Source organism: Heptranchias perlo, chromosome 6 (genome assembly GCF_035084215.1).
Source record: "Heptranchias perlo isolate sHepPer1 chromosome 6, sHepPer1.hap1, whole genome shotgun sequence".
Taxonomy (NCBI): Eukaryota; Metazoa; Chordata; class Chondrichthyes; order Hexanchiformes; family Hexanchidae; genus Heptranchias; species Heptranchias perlo.
The window spans coordinates 74,994,928-75,015,271 of NC_090330.1; the positions used below are offsets into that span (position 1 = coordinate 74,994,928).

Consider the following 20,344-nt stretch of genomic DNA (forward strand, 5'->3'; position numbering starts at 1 on the left):
TCTGTGACCACCGCAAGAGATTCCTACACGTGTGCACCAGATTCCCTGGCAGCTGCCACGATTCCTTCATCCTCAGGGAGTCCACCGTGCCGCCCCTCTTCCACTCACCCAACACCCGCAAGGGCTGGCTCCTCGGGGACAAGGGATACCCCCTGCACACGTGGCTTATGATACCTCTGAGGAACCCCACCACTGAGCCACAGCGTCGATATAACGACAGCCACATCGCTACCAGGTCCACAATTGAGCAGGCTATAGGGCTGCTCAAGAAGCACTACAGGCGCCTTGATCATTCTGGGGGAGCGCTCCAATACGTGCCACGCAGAGTGGGACACATTATAGTTGTCTGTTGTGCCCTGCACAACATGGCACAACAGAGAGGGGTGCTGCTGGAGGAGGCCCCATCCACATCCGCCACCCATATTGAGGACGACGAGGAGGAGGCCGAGGAGGAGGAGGCCGAGGAGGAGGAGGAACGACCCATGGGCAGAACATCAGCTCACCTGGCTGCTCGTCAGGTTCTATGTCAATGGTTCTCCTAACATCAGACTGTCTGAAGAGTCCAGACCTCATCACGTGGACAGAGGAGCGGCCATACCAGCCCCCTCCACTGCCCCCCGCACGGAACAGTGGTGCAACTACACTTGCACCCACTGTAGTATGACCCAATGGGTGGGACCAGGTGTTCGTCTTCACGGTGAGTCCCACGAAAGGGACTTATTGCACAAGCCGGTCAAGAATGGACAAGACGTGGCAGTAGTGGTGATAACAATGGGGTTTATTGTGGATGTGCACAAAACAAGTATAAATAAAAACATGACAGATAGTCATACACCCTCGTGCATTCCCTTTGTGTTTACAACACCTTCACCTTACGCTTCCGGGAACCCCTAAGTGGTGCTACCCCTGTGGCTCCAGCAGAGGTAGTGGCAGGTTGCTCTTTCCATGCCCTGACCGATTAGATGCTTTGGGCCGACGCCCTCTGGGTTTCAATGCCCGTGAGGGCCCCTCCAAAGACTACTCCTCCTGCACCTGTGCAGGGGCAGACTCGGCCACCTGGAGAGGAGGCAGCATTGCGGGTACTGGTTGAGAGGGGGGCAACGGGTGAGACGTGGGGGCACTTTGAGTGGCGTCCCCACTTCCATGTCCCCTTTCACCATCATCCCTCTCGTGGCCCAGGCCAATATCACTCCTTCCACCCTGCTGGATGGCAGTTTGGATGACCTGTGTGAGGCCTTGGAAGGCCACCTGTAAAGTATCTGTCAGCCTGTTTAAGGCAGCAGAATGTTGCTCACCCTGAGTCCGAACGGCCATTGTCAGGGCCTGAATGAACTCATTGTTGAGCTGTGCGTGACGCTCGAGGGAGGCTAGCCTTTCCTCCATCGCAGACATTCCCGTACCTACCCACGACACTATCTCGCAGATACCCTCCTGTACTTGTGCCGCCATTCCCCTCATGCAGGAGTTGGACTCCTCCATCACCTGCACGATTGTGGAGAGTGCGCGTGGCACCTGTTCCAGCACCTCAGCAATGTGCTGGTGCCCCTCGATGACTCTCCTTTTCACGGCTGGCCCCCAGGGTTCAGCATCTGGGTCCGGCTGAGCAGAGCCTGGAGAAGAGTGCTCCCACCGACGCGAACTCTCCACGGCTGCCCCTGCCACCAGGGTCTGCTCATGCTCACATGTGCGTGGTGACTCATCATGTGCAAGCCCAACTAAGTGAGGACGGGGACCCACCGAGGTTTGTGTATCTGCGCTGGTGGATGCATGGCTCAGATGTGACGATGGACCCTCAGAGACCGGCAGGTCCTCTGAGGAATCGCCCTCCACGGTCACAGCGCTCGCAGATGGCCCTGCAAGAGAACAGAAAGCAATATTAGGCATGTGGACAGATGTTGAGGTGCAGCAGATGCCAAGTGATGCTAAGATCATTCGCTATTGTGAGTGCTGAGTGTCAGCTTTCTGTCACCGGCCGTTTCTGCAGCCCCAGCCTCGCCATCCGCCACGGACAGGCACTCCAGCGTGTGGCTGAGCTCTAATGCCTCCTGCTCCGTGTCTGTTAGCACCACCTGGTGTGGCAGGCCCCCTCCGGTCCGAGCCCTCTCCCGGGCGTTCTTGCATCTCTTCTCCTGTCAAAGAAAAACACAGAGGCGTGATTGAGTGATGCTTGCATGGTGAGACACTGCAAGCATTGGTGTGGGTGGGTTGAGCGTGAGGGACATGGATGGGAGGGTGCGTGTGCCACATGGCCATGACATTGTATGGGGATTGGGGTGTGTGGTAGTGTTCGAATGGGGACAGGGGCGGTGAGTACGTGCAGGCACGGTGAGGATGATAGGTGAGTGGATGTGAGGAGTGATGCGAGAGCGTTGTGGTGGCAGTGCAGAAGGGGTTGTGTGGTGGTGGAGGTGATGTGGAGGACGGAGTGTGGGAGATGCAAGATTATTACCACTGGGTCACAGTTGACACAACGGAATGTGCTGCTACAATTGGCTATTGAAATAAAGTTTCTATTAAAGAGGGAATTAGTGGTATGATTCCACATTCCAGCACTCCAGGCAGGAAATGGCACTTGTTGGGAGTGCATTTGGGAAATCACAGATTTGCAGACTGATTTTATGTCATTAATATTATTATGTGCACAAATAAAATCAACTGAATGAGGGGCAGTAATGAATGACTGGACACATAGATAATCCATATTTTAGCTCCCTATCACATTTCCTCCAACCGACAAATCATTGTTGTTTCCTAAAAGAACAAGTACCATCAAAACTGTAATATAATTTTAGTCATTAACTAAACTGATTTTCCTGGCCTTCACTTCAGGGGTATGCTCATTCTCTGGGCACCAAGGTCAGGAAAAAGTTGGGGGTAAAAAATGATTGCACTGGGCCTCCAGTCCCTTTACATTGCCCTAGGATTTCCAGGGCTTCTCCAGAGGCAGGGGAGCAGAGACAGTTGCCTGTGCCTACAACAGGTGCAGATCTGATGATGGGTTGCATCAGGGTTGCACCGTGGCCTGTGCCTACGACAGGCGCAGGTCTGTTAATGGGATGATGAGGCAAGATGGAGCATTCCTCACCTTCCCATCTTATTTTCCTGTTGCCTCTCTTTGTTGATGAACAAATCAAATCACTCAAAATGCTTTGTCTTTAAAAACATTTCATCCCCTACTTTATTCTCTCAGTGACTGAAATGATAGCCAAAATAAGATTTTAAACAAAATAAAACAATTGAAAAAGTTACATTTTTCACAATAACATGTTTAAATAAATCCATGAAATTGTCTTTTGTTTTTTTTACTTCAAGGCCTCAGCCTCTTTCAAAACCTTGGGCTTCAATTGGATACATTTACCTCATAGTCGCTGGAGGTAACTTTCAACTGTTCTGAGCATATGCAGTTTACAGAATTTCCCAGCAGGCAATCTGTACATTAACAGGTAGCTGAAAGGTCAAAGGAGGTGTCTCATTCTGTGAGTTTATTTGATCATTTCCCCCCCTCCCCCCAAAAAGATTTTGAAAGAAACTGGAGAGTGAATTGTCAAAGCTTTTATTTCAGGCCAGTCTAGCATTCATTTGTATTTCTTAACAACAGACAACACCTGTGAACCGGAACATGCCTAAACACAAGCACCTGTGATTGTGGTTTCTCTGTTGACTATTAGAAAAGAAAACAAATTGTTTATAGAGAATAGATTGCAAAAAAAATGGAAATCACATAAATAAGGAACTTTTGAACATTTTATGAGGTAACTTTTGTTTGGTTCTGGAAAGTTACATTTATTAAAGACTTATATAAGTTAGTAAACTCACTAATAGTTCACCAGATTCTAACCTTCTGCATTCCTGGCATATGCCTGCAGCGCCCATCGGGAAATTGTACAGTCTCAACCCATGATTTTCTATCTGTTCATTTTAAGGAGCAGAAGATTTATGCTTAAATGCTTTAAGGCAAGACTCTAAAGATAAGAATGGATTGACAGTGGGCAAAATTGAACCTTTATTTATGGCATTGTAATCTTCAATGTAATTTTCATATATGACAACAGCTTGGGTTTTCTTTTGTGCAGGAAGACATCATTCAGCATTAGAAAGACAAAATGGTGGCTGCTGAACAAGAGAGGAAAAGCAGCAAGTGCAAAGGATTGGACAGGGAGAAGGACAAGTCACAAGAGAAGAATTTTGAGGAGATTTTTAAAAGTAAGGAGAGAGATGAGTTGGAAGTTCTCGAGGGCAGGAGTGGATTGAACGAATGACCAACCCATAATGGTGGCATGGGCAGAGTAGGGGAGAAGGAGGGAGCTGTGTTAAAGGAGAAGAGGGTAAATCTGCAGACATTTGGGAATAAAGCAACGTTGTTATCACCCTGTGTTCCCCTCCCCCCACCCCGTACCACCATTACTTCTCCAAGAAATCAAAGATATTCTCTTTTTTTTAAGTAAAATTATCTTTCACGCTGGCATGCTAATCTTTTTAACAGCCAACATGGTCACCTACTAGCTAGCCCTGTGAACTGTTTATTGTTGCTGGGTCAAAATCCTGGAACCCCCCTATCTAGCAGCACAGTGGGAGCACCTTCACCACATGGACTGCAGCGGTTCAAGAGAAAAGCTTACCATCACCTTCTCAAGGGCAACTAGGGATGGATAGTAAATGCTGGCCTTGTCAGCAATGCCCATATCCCCAGATTGAATTAAAAAAACAAGCTTTTAGTCACCCGTCCTAATATTTCCTTCTTTGGCTCAATGTCAATTTCTGTCTGATTACACTCCTGTGCAGCGCATTGGGATGTTTTCCTATATTAAAGGTGCTATATAAATACAAGTTGTTGTTGTTGGTATATGTCTTGTACAAAGTCTATTTTAAGCATCTTTAAAGCAAATAGCTCTTAAACTAAGGTGAATGCAGGTAGATAATGCCATAAAAAAAGGCCAGCATCAATTTAGGTTTTATAAATAGGGGTATAGAGTACAAGAGCAAAGAGGTCATGATAAATTTGTAGAGGGCAATGGTTCCAGCTAGAATCATTGTGCAATTTTGGATGCCCCATTATAGAAAAAACAATAAAGCCATAGAGAGCGTACAGCATAGATGTACTAGCATGAACACCAGGATGAGACACTGGGGAAAAAATTGGATAAGGGTCTGTTCTGGTCGATGGCTAACACCCTGCGCCCGACGGACCCTGGGCAGGCAAGACGCAAGTTTGGACCCAAGGGAGCATTTAACTGCAATCGATGTTCCTTTCCAGGCCTGGCACGTGGAATCAATGCAATTTGCACTTTCCACCACCAGAGGGAGCTCAATCTCTTAAAGGGAGGATGTTCCTTAGAAATCTCTTAAAGGTAGCTTGTACCTGTTATTTGCTGAAAATAACAGTCTACTGTCTGCATGGAATCTGAATAGAGATCAGAAATCGCACATGTAAAACACAAATGCAGATCCCATCCCTATGTTTACACACTGATGAGTTATGTTAAAACATTGAATAAAGATTGCACACTACTAAATCCCACATCCTCCAATCTGCACGCCAGACCTCACCAATCTGCTGATCTGAGTTGGTACCAGGCCTGTGAGAGTGCATGCACCAAGGTTCTCTGCTGATGCACGAGAGACCTTGGTGCAAGAGGTGGACAGAAGGAGGGACATCCTATATCCACAGAGTGGGGGGGTGGGGGGGGCACCAGAGGCCCTCCAGACATATACTCAAAAGGCAGTGGGAGGCAGCGGGGGACGAAGTCAATGCCAGGCGCACAACATCATGAACATGGATGCAGTGCAGGAAGAAGTTCAATGCTTTGACATGAGTGGTCAAGGTGAGTGAGGTCAACTGTCAAGTGGCATCTCCTAACAACTGCATAACGCACTACGACCCCCCATCCCCCACATATCAATAAACTCTTTCCATCAGTACTCAACTCTTCCAATCAGATGCTTTTGCTCATCCTTATATATTACCACTGTTTCAAGCTGCCCACCCACAACTCACAGGCCACACACACTGGCAGCTATTCAACCATGACAGGCACATCACCCAGGCACATATCAAGAGGCAGAAAGTGGCGTGGCATTTAGCCCCTCGAGCCTGTTCCACCATTCAATGAGATCATGGTGGACCAGTGACCTAACTGCATATACCCATCTTAGCCCCATATCCCTTAATACCCTTGGTTCACAGAAATCTATCAATCTCAGATTTAACATTCACAAGTGAGCTAGCATCAACTGCCATCTGCAGAAGAGTGTTCCAGACATCTCCCACCCTTTGCGTGTAGAAGCATCTCCTAACTTCACTCCTGCACGTCCTGGCTCTAAATGTTAGGCTATGTCCCCATGTCCTAGTATTGAAGTCTACGTGACCTCCAAAAACAGTTACAAATGTCTCGGCAGCCAGAAGCAATAATCCAGCCACTAACCTGTAAATCCTGCATGGTCCCTTTAAATAGCACTGGTGAGGGGATCCTCCAGGCTCTCTAAGACACGTTCAGATGGTCAGGGTTAAGACTGTGTTGAGTTGAGCGTTAAGTCCCAAAATGCTGTGTATCACTTTAAATCAGCATTGCACATTGATTGAAGCCATTTTCTCCCTACTTTACATGATTCCAGCGTTCCTTATCTGCGCCTGTGCAAACTCCTACACCAAAATGCCTTCTGGCGCACGTCACGCAGGAAACATGCGTGCGCATCCAAGACGCCATCTTGGATGTTGGAGAGGCCGTGTAGCGCCGAAACAATGGACGTTACACGGCCCAATTCAGCGCCCACTGTACTTATGAGAAGGTGGATAATATACAAAGACTATTTCCACTAGAACAGAGAAGGTTAAGAGGAGAGCTAATAGAGGTTTATAAAATTATAAAGCGTTTCGATAGGATAAAATCTAGAAATGTTAAAACTGGATAGCCATGTGGTGAAGGATAGAATACCAGAGCCTGGTCTTTAGTTGCTTCCAAGCCTTTATTCACAGAGTTTCTTCTTGCACACACACCAGACCCTAGATAAGTTCTCCTATAAAAAGGATACAAGAGAGTCCCCAACCGATACCCACCACCCGAATACAATTAAAACCAAATGATACAAATCATACAATTAACAAGAAAGACTATGTTCTCTGATTGAAAAGTCAGTGATGAGGGACCATCAATTTAAAATTGCCACTGAGTGGGTGAGGAGCGAGTTTAGGAGAATTTTTTTTGTGCAGAGTGTTGTTGGTGCATGGAATGTTTTGCCTCAGGGAGTGCTGGAGGTAGAGACCATTGCATCTTTTGAAGGGAGGAGTAGATAAATATTTAAAGCAGCGAAAGGTACAGAGCAATGAGGAGAGAGCAGGGCAGTGGGATTAGTTTGGGATTGCTTTAGCAAAGAGCCGGCACAGATATGATGGGCCGAATGACTGCCTCCTGTGTTGTAAATTTCTATGGCGAGTTAGTCAAAAATTGCTTGTATTATAAATGCATTCGATCAGCTTTGTGTATCGAAAGCATAGAGTTTGTATGTTTATCTTCCACAAATGAGGTACCAGCTTTGAGTTCTGAAAGTGGGCAGCCTTCCAGATACCCACAGTTCAAGCTATTTGCTGGAAAATAAATAGTGGTCCCTAGAATGGGCACAATGTTAGTCATTGCTGGATGAGTAATTCATGTAGTTTCTCATAAACACACTTAGCAATAATACATGGGAAATGTTTCTTATCTCTTGGGAATTCACAGCAACTTGACTAAGAGGTTAACCTCTTGTCTTTCAAGCTCACCAATCAGTGACAAGCTAAACTGAAAGGCAGTGGGAACGTAAGCTGAGTGAAAGTGGCTTGTGTTTCCACATATTACTATTTCTATCTAAAATATCTCTTATTTAATGCAGCATGTTTGAGGGTACCAAAGTTCTTGTTATTCCCTTTGAAAGATGTTGTAAAGGACACGATGCACCAAGAAAGTGTCAAATCACAAAATCTTTCCTCTATGTGATCATAATTTAAATAATGCAAGGCTGTGTGGCCTTGTAATCATATCCAGGTTCTAGTAGGCAAGTTCTGGTTTTTAGAATACATTTAAAAAATCACTGGATAAACAAATCATCTAATAATTATTTTTAAACAGGTAATATCACAATTGTACCACAGTTAAAAGCCAGCTAGTATATTGAAAATATATTGCTGTTTTTCATGAAGTCTGATATTTTCAATTAGATTTAATTTAAATAACAATCTAGCCTTTGAGGATTTAACAATGCTGAGAACTTTTCTTTAAATCAGTATTTGAGATTTATGTGTAAACCAGTTAAAGACAGAGCTATGTTTTATAATATTGAATCCCAATTAAAAAAAATCTCCAGTACAGTGCAAGAAGGTGGCCACACTGGAAAGTCAATAACTGCAGTGTTCTTTTCTTACCGTTGTCTGAACGTCTTCCCTTTCTCCCTTAACAATAAATGGAGTCCTTGCTGTGATCAGCACTATTACAAAGGGACTGTAAGGTTCTGCTGTGTGTCTCCATCACCAAATCCATTTGGCTCCATTTAGATGTTGAGTACAGGAAGGCAGTTGTTGTGCACAATTGGTTTCCTGTATGCCATAAATTGGCAGCAAAGGAAAATAGAGGATGAATTTATTAGCTTACAAGGTCAGCTAATCGGAAGCATCTTGCAACCTGAAATGTTCCTGCTGACGATTCAGTTTTAAAACAACAGATTTTTTTTAAATATCAGAAAAAAGGAACTTGAAGGTTTAGAAAGATGTTTCCTATTAACTTTAACTGCATTTTTTCTGAATTGTATTTTAGGAAGAATTGTCGATTATAATAAACAATAATTACAAGGACAAAAACTGCTTATTTTTCATTTATTTCACATTTATTATTTTCCCGACTTGCATATCCTCCATTGTCCTCTTAAGGATATCTGCACTGGGCAACCTTTCCTGAAATGGGAGTCTGTCAGCCAGCTCACAGACCTCTCCACAATTACACTTTCTAACCGGCTGTTGGAAGGTGCACTCTAACATTTAACCCCTTCTTGAAGGTACATGCTTTCCTATGCTTGGTGTTGCACCAGCTATTGAAGTTAGAACTCACTTCTCTGTGATGTGAGCAGGAATCTGTGAGCTATCACTCTGTGACAAAGTCGATGGCTTAACCAATGTTTTTTCCCATCAGGTCACTTGTGTTGGTCTTTTAGAATCTCTGCCGTATCTCTTCTTTATCTCAAGGGGGCTGGAATACTAGATTGATTCCTGGGATGAGAAAGTTGTCCTTTGAGGAGAGATTGAGTATAATGGGCCGAAATCCTCTGGAGTTTAGAAAAATGAGAGGTGATCTCATTGAAACGTATAAAATTCTTAGAGGGCTGGACAAGGTAGATGCTGAGAGGCTGTTTCCCCTGGGCTAGAGAGTCTAGAACTAGAGGTCATAGTCTCAAAATAAGGGGTCAACCGCTTAGGACCGAGGTGAGGAAAAATTTCTTCACTCAGAGGGTTGTGAATTTTCAGAATTCTCTACCCCAGAGGGTTGTGGATGCTCAGTCGTTGAGTATATTCAAGACTGAGATCGATGGATATTTGGACACTAAGGGAATCATGGAATAGGGAGATAGGGCGGGAAAGTGAATCTGAGGTAGGAGATCAGCCATGATCTTATTGAATGGCGGAGCAAGTTCGAGGGGCCATATGGCCTACTCCTGAATCCAATACTTATTTTTCTTATGTTCTTATACAAAGTGATGCTTCAGTTGTACAGAGCCTTGGTCAGATTCCATCTGGAGAATTGCGCTCAGTTCTGGACATCGCATCTCAGGAAGGATATATTGGCCTTGGAGCGGGAGCCGCTCAGATACACCAGAATGATTCTGGGGGTTAAGGGGTTAATTTATACAGACCGGTGCCATAAATTTAGCTTGTATTCCCTTGAGTATGGAAGATTGAGGGGTGATCTAATCGAGGTGTTTAAAATGATAAAGAAAAATTATTTCCTCTGGTGGGGAAATCCACAGTACGGTAGCATAGTGGTTATGTTAATACAGAGGCCTGGACTAATAATCCGGAGTCATGAGTTCAAATCCCGCCACGGCAGCTGGGGAATTTAAATTCAATCAATTAAATTCAATTAATTAAGTAAAATCTGGAATTAAAATACTAATATCAGTAATGGTGGCCATGAAACTACCGGATTGTCGTAAAAACCCATCTGGTTCACTAATGTCATTTAGGGACGGAAACCTGCCGTCCTTACCCGGTCTGGCCTATATGTGACTCCAGACAGCAATGTGGTTGATTCTTAATTGCCCTCTGAAATGGCCGAGCAAGCCACTCAGTTGTAAAATCTCGCTTTAAAAAAAATCATAATAAGAATAAAACTGGACTACGAGGCACCGGACACGACAAAGGCAAACCAACCCCTGAAAAGTTCTCCTCACTAACATCTGGGGACTTGTGCCAAAATTGGGAGAGCTGTCCCACAGACTAGTCAAGCAACAGCCTGACACAGCCATATTCAAAGAATCACACCTTTCAGCCAACGTCCCAGACCATTCCATCACCATCCCTGGGTATGTCCTGTCCCACTGGCAGGACAGACCAACCAGAGGTGGCAATACAGTGATATACAGTCAGGAGGAAGTGGCCTTGGAGTCCTCAACATTGACTCTGGACCCCATGAAATCTCATGGCATCAGGTCACACATGGGCAAGGAAACCTCCTGCTGATTACCGCCTACGGGCCTCCATCAGCAGATGAATCAGTCCTCCTCCATGTTGAGCACCACTTGGAGGAAGCACTGAGGGTAGCAAGGGCTCAGAATGTACTCTGGGTGGGGGACATCAATGTCCATCACCAAGAGTGGCTCGGTAGCACCAATACTGACCGAGCTGGCCGAGTCCTGAAGGACATAACTGCCAGACTGGGCCTGTGGCAGGTGGTGAGTGAACCAACACGAGGGAAAAACTTACTTGACCTCGTCCTCACCAATTTACCTGTCACAGATGCATCTGTCCATGACAGTATTGGTAGGAGTGACCACCGCACAGTCCTCGTGGAGACGAAGTCCTGTCTTCGTAATGAGGACACCATCCAACGTGTTGTGTGGCACTAAATGGGATAGATTCAGAACAGATCCAGCAGCTCAAAACTGGGCATCCGCATCCATGAGGCGCTGTGGGCCATCAGCAGCAGCAGAATTGTATTCCAGCACAATCTGTAACCTCATGGCCCGGCATATTCCTCACTCTACCATTACCAACAAGCCAGGGGATGAACCGTGCTTCAATGAGGAGTGTAGAAGAGCATGCCAGGAGCAGCACCAGGTGCACCTAAAAATGAGGTGTCAACCTGGTGAAGCTACAACTCAGGACTACATGCATGCTAAACAGTGGCAGCAACATCTACAGACAGATCTAAGCGATTCCACAACCAACCGATCAGATCAAAGCTCTGCAGTCCTGCTACATCCAGTTGTGAATGGTGGTGGACAATTAAACAACATAACGGGAGGAAAAGGCTCTGCAAACATGCCCATCCTCAATGATGGTGGAGTCCAGCACGTGAGTGCAAAAGACAAGGCTGAAGCATTTGCAACCATCTTCAGCCAGAAGTGCCGAGTGGATGATCCATCTTAGCCTCCTCCCGATATCCCCACCATCACAGAAGCCAGTTTTCAGCCAATTCGATTCACTCCACGTGATATCAAGAAATGGCTGAGTGCACTGGATACAGCAAAGGCTATGGGCCCCGACAACATCCCGGCTGTAGTGCTGAAGAATGTGCCACAGAACAAGCTGCGCCTCTGGCCAAGCTGTTCCAGTACAGCTACAACACTGGCATCTACCCGACAATGTGGAAAATTGCCCAGGTATGTCCTGTCCACAAAAAGCAGGACAAATCCAATCCGGCCAATTACCACCCCATCAGTCTACTCTCAATCATCAGCAAAGTGATGGAAGGTGTCGTCGACAGTGCTATCAAGCGGCATTTACTCACCAATAACCTGCTCACCAATGCTCAGTTTGGGTTCCGCCAGGACCACTCAGCTCCAGACCTCATTACAGCCTTGGTCCAAACACGGACAAAAGAGCTGAATTCCAGAGGTGGGGTGAGAGTGACTGCCCTTGACATCAAGGCAGCATTTGACCGAGTGTGGCACCAAGGAGCCCTAGTAAAATTGAAGTCAATGGGAATCAGGGGGAAAACTCTCCAGTGACTGGAGTCATACCTAGCACAAAGGAAGATGGTAGTGGTTGTTGGAGGCCAATCTTCTCAGCCCCAGGGCATTGCTGCAGGAGTTCCTCAGGGCAGTGTCCTAGGCCCAACCATCTTCAGCTGCTTCATCAATGACTTCCCTCCATCATAAGGTCAGAAATGGGGATGTTCGCTGATGATTGCACAGTGTTCAGTTCTATTCGCAACCCCTCAAATAATGAAGCTGTCCGAGCCCGCATGCAGGAAGACCTGGACAACATCCAGGCTTGGGCTGATAAGTGGCAAGTAACATTCGCGCCAGACAAGTGCCAGGCAATGACCATCTCCAACAAGAGAGAATCTAACTACCTCCCCTTGACATTCAACGGCATTAGCATCGCCGAATCCCCCACCATCAACATCCTGGGGGGTCACCATTGACCAGAAACTTAACTGGACCAGCCATATAAATACTGTGGCTACAAGAGCAGGTCAGAGGCTGGGTATTCTGCGGCGAGTGACTCACCTCCTGACTCCCCAAAGCCTTTCCACCATCAACAAGGCACAAGTCAGGAGTGTGATGGAATACTCTCCACTTGCCTGGATGAGTGCAGCTCCAACAACACTCAAGAAGCTCGACACCATCCAGGACAAAGCAGCCCACTTGATTGGTACCCCATCCACCACCCTAAACATTCACTCCCTTCACCACTGGCGCACTGTGGCTGCAGTGTGTCCCATCCACAGGATGCACTGCAGCAACTCGCCAAGGCTTCTTCGACAGCACCTCCCAAACCCGCGACCTCTACCACCTAGAAGGACAAGAGCAGCAGGCACGTGGGAACAACACCACCTGCACGTTCCCCTCCAAGTCACACACCATTCTGACTTGGAAATATATCGCCGTTCCTTCATCGTCGCTGGGTCAAAATTCTGGAACTCCCTTCCTAACAGCACTGTGGGAGAACCTTCACCACACGGACTGCAGCGGTTCAAGAAGGCAGCTCACCACCACCTTCTCAAGGGCAATTAGGGATGGGCAATAAATGCTAGCCTCGCCAGCGATGCCCACATCCCATGAACGAATAAAAAAAATCCAGAACAAGGGGAAATAATCTTAAAATCAGAACCAGGCCATTCAGTAGTGAAATCAGGTAGCACTTCTTCACACAAAGGGACGTAGAAATCTGGAACTCTCTCAATTGAAATTTTCAAAACTGAGGTTGATGCATTGTTTAGGTAAGGGTCTCAATGCATATGGATCAAAGGCAGGTAAATGGGGATGAGTTACATATCAGTCATGATCTAATTGAATGGTCTTCTCCCATTCATGTGTTCCAGTGGTAAATATTAAGATTAGGAGGCTTCCTCCTTCCTCAGGTGAACGATGTGGAAAGAGGAAGGAGGTAGCCTCCGAAAGCTTGTGAATTTAAAATAAAATTGCTGGACTATAACTTGGTGTCGTAAAATTGTTTACAATTGTCAACCCCAGTCCATCACCGGCATCTCCACATCTTAGTTGCTTACGACAGCAGAAAAATTCAATGTTGATTTCTTCATCGGAATTTGTGTGTACTGGAAGAACTTCCAGGAATATGTGCATCTGGCTGCAAGACCAATAGATTCTTTGGTGACCACTATCAGTTCCCAAACATTGATTTCTGTCAATCTTTAAACCTATACCAAACTCTGGCTGCAATACTCTTCTCACGGCTAGTTCCACAATATCTCCATGGCCATGATGTGAAAGGAAGTATCAACAGTTGCTGCTTTGTTTTGTAACTCTATCAAGCAAAAGACTGCACCAGTGGTGAACCCCTGAGATACCAACCCCACTGAAGAGCCATTGCTGCCAAGGAATCTCCTGGTATTGTTCTACTCCTTCTCCTGGCCACACTTTGGAGTTGGAGTTGGCAGATCACTGAAGTACCATTGGGAAAGATATGTTCCAAGCACAGGAAGATAGCCACTAGTCCACCCCTTGCATTCAAACAGATAAGGAATGTCTTTCTCAGCTGGAAGATAGCTAATTTTAATGAGCAAAGAAAGGAACTCTCAAACATGAATTTCTGACTGCTCACCTCAGCCATTTAGAAGACTGATCTCGTTGTAACAAACTGTAACTCACCAGCTGGGAAACCCACTGGACCACGTAGAATGCTGGATTTACACCCCGCCCAATATCACTCTTCACAATCGGGCAGGGTGTAAAAGCAGCATTCCGCCCAATCTCAACAATTTCCCAACAGATGGGTTAGTTTAAAATTGATCCCCCTATATCTTTGGGATACCAGAGATGCAGAATGGGTCATCCAACTATAAAGAAACACTCACACTGGGCCTGAAAGACCCAAAGGCACCATTGCAAGAAAGTGCACCATATTGCATCATGCTTTACTGATGGTAAATGGCTGGAGATTCTAAATGTATTTATTTTTATTAAGTTTATTTTTAAAAAAAATTCCAGCTAAGGAGCACAATAACATTATATAGCGTCTTTAAGAACTTAAAAGAACTTGCATTTTTATAGTGCGCCTTTCATGATGTCTCAAAGCGCTTTACAGCCAATGAAGTACTTTTGAAGTGTAGTCACTGTTGTAGTCTAGGAAACACAGCAGCCAATTTGCACACAGCAATGAGATAATGACCAGATAATCTGTTTTAGGTGTTGGTTGAGGGATAAATGTTGACCAGGACACTAGGGAGAACTCCCATGCTCCTCTTTGAAATAGTGCCATGGGATCTTTACGTCCACCTTAGAGGGCAAACGGTGCCTTGGTTTAATGTCGCATACGAAGGATGGCACCTCTGACAGTGCAGCACTCGCTCAGTACTGCACAGGTAATGTCAGCCTAGATTTTATGTCTCTGGAGCGGGGCTTGAACCCACAACTTTCTGACTCAGAGGTGAGAGTGTCACTACTGAGCCACGACTGACACAATATAAAGAAATGTGCAAACTGCTTCACAGAAGCTTTATTGGAAGAAATTTATCGGCCAAGCCAAAGAAGATTTTAGGAGGAGGAACCAGCAGCTTGGCCAAAAAGATGAGTTTTAAAGAGGCTCTTGAAGGAGGAGAGAGAGGTGGTGAGACAGAGGGGTTTAGAGAGTCTAGGCGGCTGAAGGCACAATCATCAATTGTGGGGCGAGGAGGGGGAGGGAGGGGAGGGAGGGGAGGGGGCTGCACATGAGAAGTTAAGTCAAGAGAAAGAGACAATTTACCTAAGATAGTAACTGGACCTCTTTCTTGACCTTCATCAATATCGATGGTATTACCACCAGCCCTAGAATAACGCCAATTGGAAATTTAGGCCGCCAGGTTTTATGCTGTATATTTTTAACTTCAGTGATCAGCATTCGGGCAGCTGAACCTTTCTTGGGCCTCAGTAAGATCCTTCCGTTTTTTAAATTCCTGGGATTTGGTGGAAGATAAGAAGATCTGCAGACAACCACTTTGCCCTGTTAATCGATCGTGTTGACGGAGTTCAAAAAATTCCTTCCCATCTCTTCCACAGATTGAGTCAGCCTGCACCTTGGAGGGAATGGATTGGAGGTGGAAGGAATTAGAGGAAAATTTTAAAGGACCAAAGAAGAAAGTTGAATTGGGTAAATGGAGTGTTCTTAAGGGATTAGGGATTTTTTGAGATATCTCAATTAATACTTTTTCTTTACTCCATTTCTCTGTAATAACTAATGGTATTAACTGCCTCAGTCGACATTTTTAAGCATGCAATAAGATTGCCTGCTATTCAACCTTTGTTTGCCATAGCAGCTGAACCTTTACCCAATGCAGTCGGATGATATAGGTGGTACGCAAACAATAGTTGGACAGAACGAGATTTTGCTTGATGCAATTAATGCTCTCATTTGTGTCTCTAGTCCAGTACTAACACTTCCTAATATTGGCCAGGTATTGAACATTCTTATTCTCTGTCCAGGGCAACGATCATGGCTCTTAACACCCAGAGAGAGTTAAAGAGTCTGTTCCCTTCAAGTAGACCAGCAGTGTGTTTAAATACCTACATTCCCAGATTACACAAGATCTACAAAGCTGATTCTCTTTCTGTGCTTTACACTCTTCTGTATGATATAATTAGATGATTTCCCCTCCCATTAAATGTTCCCTGTTTATACTCCCAAACCCTATTTAAGGGAGCTTGATTGTGTGAAACAACAATAACCCAGCTTCATATTAAGAATAGTGGAGGAACAGCTCTTCCGAATCTGTGGTACTATTCCTGGGCTGCTTTAGACACAACTGAAATATGGTTAATACATGTTCTACAAGATCATCCTTAGATAGGAATGAAACAGGAGTGCTCCCATCTTGGTTCCTTTTCTACTCTACCATTCCACTCCAGTGCCTTGGTACCTCCCACAGTTTGATCACATCTCATTGTTTGAAACAGCTTGAGAGGTTGGATAGATGCCTTTCATCACTCGCAGAATTCTCCTAGGGCTTCTCGCCAATTCAGTGCTCAATGTAAACCTTGATTCTAGCTGATAGTAAGGGGCATTCAGGTTAAGGTAGGACAGGGTCTCCAATCTAGGCAAGTTCTTGAGGAAGGTAACGAAAGTGCTTGCATTTATACAGTGCCTTTCATGTTCTCAGGAAATCCCAAAGTGCTTCACAGCCGATGAAATATTTGTAAAATGCAGTCACTGTTGTTTTGTAGGCGAACGTAGCAGCCAATATGCACACAGCAAGGCCCCACAAACAGCAATGAATAAATGACCAGTTAATATGTTTTGATGGTATTGGTTTAGGGATGAAAGTTAACCAGGACATTGGGAGAACTCCCTGCTGTTTTTCAAAAAACTGCAATGGGATTTTTTATGTCCACCTGAACAGACGCCAGATGCCTCAGTTTAACGTCTCACCAAAAAGATGGAACCTCCAACAATGTGGCACTTCCTCAGTATCTGAAGTGTCAGCCTACTATGCAATCCTATCATTTGTTACAACTAAAGTTTCATCTTGCGTCCTGAAGGTAGGAATTTTTTCTGAGGCTGTCAGGTGCATCACTTGTTATGAGAGCCTGTAGTTACTTTCTTTTTATTCATTCATGGGATGTGGGCATCGCTGGCGAGGCGAGCATTTATTGCCCATCCCTAATTGCCCTTGAGAAGGTGGTGGTGAGCCGCCTTCTTGAACCGCTGCAGTCCGTGTGGTGACGGTTCTCCCACAGTGCTGTTAGGAAGGGAGTTCCAGGATTTTGACCCAGCGACGATGAAGGAACGGCGATATATTTCCAAGCCGGAATGGTGTGTGACTTGGAGGGGAACGTGCAGGTGGTGTTGTTCCCATGTACCTGCTGCTCTTGTCCTTCTAGGTGGTAGAGGTTGCGGGTTTGGGAGGTGCTGTCGAAGAAGCCTTGGCGAGTTGCTGCAGTGCATCCTGTGGATGGTACACACTGCAGCCACAGTGCGCCAGTGGTGAAGGGAGTGAATGTGTAGGGTGGTGGATGGGGTGCCAATCAAGTGGGCTGCTTTGTCCTGGATGGTGTTGAGCTTCTTGAGTGTTGTTGGAGCTGCACTCATCCAGGCAAGTGGAGAGTATTCCATCACACTCCTGACTTGTGCCTTGTAGATGGTGGAAAGGCTTTGGGAAGTCAGGAGGTGAGTCACTCGCTGCAGAATACCCAGCCTCTGACCTGCTCTTGTAGCCACAGTATTTATATGGCTGTTCCAGTTAAGTTTCTGGTCAATGGCGACCCCCAGGATGTTGATGGTGGGGGCTTCGGCGATGGTAATGCCGTTGAATGTCAAGGGGAGGTGGTTAGACTCTCTCTTGTTGGAGATGGTCATTGCCTGGCACTTGTCTGGCGCGAATGTTACTTGCCACTTATCAACCCAAGCCTGGATGTTGTCCAGGTCTTGCTGCATGCGGGCTCGGACGGCTTCATTATTTGAGGGGTTGCGAATGGAACTGAACACTGTGCAATCATCAGCGAACATCCCCATTACTGACCATATGATGGAGGGAAGGTCATTGATGAAGCAGCTGAAGATGGTTGGGCCTAGGACACTGCCCTGAGGAACTCCTGAAGCAGTGCCCTGGGGCTGAGATGATTGGCCTCCAACAACCACTACCATCTTCCTTTGTGCTAGGTAGGACTCCAGCCACTGGAGAGTTTTCCCCCTGATTCCCATTGACTTCTATTTTACTATGGCTCCTTAGTGCCACACTCGGTCAAATGCTGCCTTGATGTCAAGGGCTGTCACTCTCACCTCACCTCTGGAATTCAGCCCTTTTGTCCATGTTTGGACCAAGGCTGTAATGAGGTCTGGAGCCGAGTGGTCCTGGCGGAACCCAAACTGAGCATCAGTGAGCAGGTTATTGGTGAGTAAGTACTGCTTGATAGCAATATCGACGACGCCTTCCATCACTTTGGGACTTCCTGAGTAGATGAAGGGTGCTATATAAATGAAAGTACTTTCTTTGGTTCTTTAATTTCCTCAATAATTTACCAAGTTTCCAGAATGCTGAAATGTACTTTTGTCTGATTATGTACAGGAAACTGATGAATCTTCCCATAAACATGAAGTTCCAAAGTGCTTCACTGCCAGACTTTGGCAGATTAAGCAATTTGTGTGAATTATATACGCTTGCTCTGTCTCAATCCAGCAAATTATCTAAAGTTATGACTCCTTTTCCTAGTTTATTTTTGCTTAGGAGCTGGAATGTAGTCATTTCGACATCTCTGACTGACTGACTATGTGACAAAAGCATTGTGATTGAGATTGACTTTTCCTTTCCTGTCCCGCATTTTGTCTTTCAGAGACAAACAATTATAAAATTAGAGCTGAGATCCACTAAAATATGTCTATAATGTATCTGGTAAATTTTGTACTATTTTATATTCCTTACAGAACAAATACAACCAGACAGTTGGCACTATTGACATGATCTCCACCCTCATCAACAGATAAGGGCAGATTTACTTCTAAGAATAAAAAAGTTACACTTGCATGCGTTCATTCATCCGGTACAGTTAATGCTCTGTTTTGTGCTGCCTGTTTATGCTTAAAATTTTAATATACAAAATAATTATTCAAAACCTAATGCTAGAAAAAAATAGACCATCAGAGAATTACCATCCTGCACTAGCCACTGTACATTAGACAACTCAGGACAAGACCTATAGGGGAATCAAACTGAGCTCCCACAGGATAGCAAAGGGTAGGGTAGATTTTACAAATTCGCGCTCCCAGCATGGGGTTTGTGTTCCATCAGCACATATCAAGAAATTGTGTGGGGAGGTGAGCAAGTCCCTGAGCTTTGCGCCTGAGTTCACAATATACACTCACAGCCCGCAAAGCTCTGCACCGAGGGCATGAATTTGTTCTGCTGTATCTACACTCTAAGTCTTTGTGCTGTGCCTTGGTGTGCTGGTGTAGAACACACAGCCTATTTGCTTTCCAAGGGATTTACAGTGCTGGGTAACAGCACATTTTTTCCACTTTACATTTCATAGTACTTTACAACTCTAGACCAGATATGGTGTGGAAGGGAACATAGACACCGGCAACATCCTGGCTGTTGTTTGCAGTTCCAGCTCCATGTTATGACACGTTTTCTCTCCCCTATTAAGTGGCTTTTCCATTGTCTCCACATTAAAACCAGGCAACTTACAATGATGTTTTTCTCATAATTGACAACTGACTTTTATTCCATTTGTAGTCACAAGAATTGGGGGGCAGGGGTGTTATTTTAATACCCAGCTAAGAAAACAGGGAAGAGAATACAGTTATATGAACTGCAGAGTCAAGTATGACTGCTCAAGTCACAACATAAATCCTCTCACTCACTGAGGGAAATAGTCAAAGCAAAATATTACCACAACCCTTTATTGACAGAGTTTACCAACTCTTTTATGATGCTTACGAATAGGTAATAACTCCATGACATTCGGGACAAGGCAAGCCTCTTCTTAGGTAGTTGAAGAGGGTGAAGGAAGCAGGAGAACTATGACAATTGTACTGCTCCCGTTAAAATAATGCTGATCGGAAAATTATGGCTAGCTGGTGTTGGGAAGGGAGGAATAGTCAGAATAATCCCTGAAGATGGGGATGAGGTAGTTTGTTGAGGCAAAGCAGAGGCAGCATTACTCTGCAGCTAACCTGTGACATGTCTGACTTAGTGCTTGATGCTCAGACTGGACACCAAAGAGGAAA

General features: G+C 45.4%; 1 long non-coding RNA gene across 1 annotated transcript in view; it reads right to left on the reverse strand.

Annotated features, from left to right (window-relative positions):
* Positions 1-2,009: 2,009 nt before the first annotated feature.
* Positions 2,010-20,344, reverse strand: part of LOC137322559 (uncharacterized) — a 54,748-nt gene continuing 36,413 nt past the window's right edge. Inside the window, exons 2-3 of the long non-coding RNA XR_010963176.1 lie at positions 8,396-8,566; positions 2,010-2,129 (exon numbers count right to left, since the gene is read on the reverse strand). This is a non-coding gene — a long non-coding RNA (uncharacterized lncRNA). The remainder of the gene's footprint in view (positions 2,130-8,395; positions 8,567-20,344) is intronic.